Raw genomic sequence first — 3,239 nt, 5'->3', positions numbered from 1 at the left:
AATTATAGGGTAGTTTATAACCTTGCTAAGGTCACTTTTAATGGCATTTGTCAATTTCGGTTTTCCGACATAATGGTTTGACTCTTCTGTCTCTGTGGGTTTCTGGGTAGTAGCCTCCTCAGGGTCCTCACATAGCTATTGGTCCTTTCAAGGTGGCTACACTTCACATGGCATATTGTCAATATAATTGTTTCTTGATTACTATGGCTCTTACGGCCTTAGCCCTCTTGGTGTGCCATTGTGACTATGGTTTTCTTATGGGCTTCATTCTAGGATTGTTGTGGTTGCCTTAACATGCATTGGGGAATTTTGGTCGGGTTAAATTTTTCTAAGGGTTTCTAAGAGGTGACATCCTTGTCCTCACCCTATATATATTATGAATACAGTCTCTTTCGCACTTAGTGTTAGTTGGACTATTACCTTGGAATTTATTAGTTTTGTTGTAGTCGTATACTAATCAATTGTTTATGCTACTATTACCAATGATGGATTTTAGTCCCAAAATTTGTAAATGGTTACTTTAAAAGGCTTATTCCCCTTTTCTTCAACACAATTTTTGACAGTTACAATTTAATAAATTAATTTCTCTTTCTAGTTGCACAACTTTCCTTTATTTATAATTCATGATGAGATGGGAGTTTCCATGCAATTTAGATACTCCTCTTGCAGAGTAACATGTTTTGAAATTTTTTATTAGTATTGTAGTAGATTTAGTGTGATGAAGATAAGTTCTTGTTTAGTATACTGCATGTTATAGATAATAGAATTGATTGTCATAAGTATTGTTGGATTCTCATGCGTTTGCATTGTTCATGGCTTCACAATACTGTGCATTCTCCTTGTTTACTTTTCTATTCCTACAAAGAGAGTATTCTCTAATTTAATCTAATGCTTATGGTAGAATTAGTTTATGTTTTGTCATATTATCAATTCCTATCTCTTACAGTGTGGTAATGGTACTAGTTTCCTATCATTTTGAATAACTTTCACTTTTGATGAGTAGGACTCATTTCCTATGACCTCTATACAATCTAGTTACCTATTATTGCCATTGATTTTGGTCAGCTATGTAAACTTGTATTGTATTTTTTCCGATCATCTTGCAACGAGATATTCTTCTAGGAAAACCAATACAGAGTGAGAGTGAGTCCAAATTTACTGTATGGTAGATTTCCTCTTATTTCACGTGTTACAATTGACACTTGTTTTTTTTCTTCCATACTTCCTTCTAACATTACTGCGTTTGGTCCGAGGATGCCTCTCTCCTAATCTTGATTTCACATTTCTTTTGAACACTAATCTTGGCACTGCTAGCCTAACATGCCTTAAGCCCCATATGCAAATGGAAAGAGAGGCTATTGAGTGAAGGATTTGGGGTTCTAGGATACCCTCTCTATATTATTTTTACATTATAGAGCATGATATTGTCTATAAGTTATTCATTGTATAACTATTGAACATAATTTCATTTGTGTTACTCATCAAAGATGACACTTTCCATCCATAAATTCTTTGGATAACTAAATTTTAGATTGTTTCCTTGTTAACTTTATGTTATCCTTGAAATACTCTCTCACTTGGACACTCACCAACCATTCATCTAAACTAAAATACTAGTCCACATGAAACTGTAACATTGTGCAACATACAATAAAAGGATGACAGTTATGTCGAAGGTAATATAAAAAATAATTTATTTCCGGCACTTTCGTTTAGCTAAATTTATTATTCTATGAACATTTAAAGTCATACGAAATAACATGTAACATGATTACCCATTATTTGCTTAATTGATTTTAAAATCACATTTATCTATAGTTAATACCATGTAGAAGAAATCAATCTCAAATTCTTTATTCACAACCTAATTATAAATGAGAATTACAGACAACCAATCAGGACAGTAACATCTAACTGATGAAATCACTGGAAATGGAGCGTTGGAAAATTATTTCCACCCAAATAGTAACATCTAACTGATGAAATCACTAGAAATGCAGCGTTGGAAAGGTCTTTCCACCCAACCATTAACCAAGTTCTTTTTAGTCCCCCCTAAGCTGAGAAGCTTGTTTCTTTCCTTCAACAACATCTTCCTCATTCGCAATTCATGTCTCATATACATGTTTGCCACCAAATGATTCTCTAGCAGTGTCTTTCCTTTTAAGGGTCTACTTATCCCCTTAGGCTAGGTTGTTTCCTATTTTCCTTATTAAAAGTAAAGAAAGTTATTTCTTTCTCCAACATCTCAAAAATATATTTGTCTATCCTGAATATTTATTCACTAAGTATTTATCTTAAATTGAGTGGATAATTATCTGAATATCTAAGTTTGAGATTCACAGGCTTCCCTTTCCCATATTTTCTAGCTTAAAATGTCAATTGTTTATTATAAAAATCTGATGTACATTTAGTTTTTCTTTATGGTGGGCCCTAGCCAGTCACAAAACCAGTTTTTAAAACATATAATCATAAAAATATTTACATGAAGAAGAGGGTGTTACAATTTCCCCCTCTCAAAATAACACCTTCCTTGGCGTTCAATTATCACATGTCCAACTATCTTTTTTATTGGAAAAACCTTGGGTATGCTTCCTTCATAAAATCCTCTTCCCGCATAGCCGCCTCAGGAGTAAATTAATTCCATTTTACTTTAACTTGAGCGGTGAATTGATTGCATAGCACAGTCTCTCACTAGTCCATAATATGGAGTGGTTATGGTAGGAAGTCTCCTTCGGGTTCCACCTGTATCACATTCCAATCAAGCACATGACAGTTATCATGGACATATCTTTTTAATAATGATACATGAAATATGTTATGCACTTTAATATGAATGGGCAGAGCTAGTGATCCAAACTTAAAAATGAATGCCACAACTTACAGATATAATCATAAACACATAGATGCGGCAGAAAAACACTTCTTTTCATTAATAGAAAAACACTGAATTATGCTTACAAATATAATGTAAATAAGATAGCTCGGGTGATGGTAGCTTATCTTTGAGAAGAGATGGTGGCTACATGCCTCTGAACTATGTTACAATTAGGATCAAATGCCTATTTATTATTTAGAAACAACAAAAAACCCTAAACATCCAAAAACCTTATCCTAGGAGATGAAGCACCAAAACCACGGACCTCGTTTGGGTAAATTCGTACATCAAATTTCTGGGGTCATAACTTTGGCATAAGATCTCTGTTTGGCTATAATAGTTTTGAAGATCTTAAAGAGAAGTC

The sequence above is a fragment of the Pinus tabuliformis genome, chromosome 3_1 (assembly GCF_031772625.1).
Source record: "Pinus tabuliformis cultivar Carrire ecotype Pingquan chromosome 3_1, CPIR1, whole genome shotgun sequence".
Taxonomy (NCBI): domain Eukaryota; kingdom Viridiplantae; phylum Streptophyta; class Pinopsida; order Pinales; family Pinaceae; genus Pinus; species Pinus tabuliformis.
Note: the sequence above shows the minus strand (reverse complement) of the source record.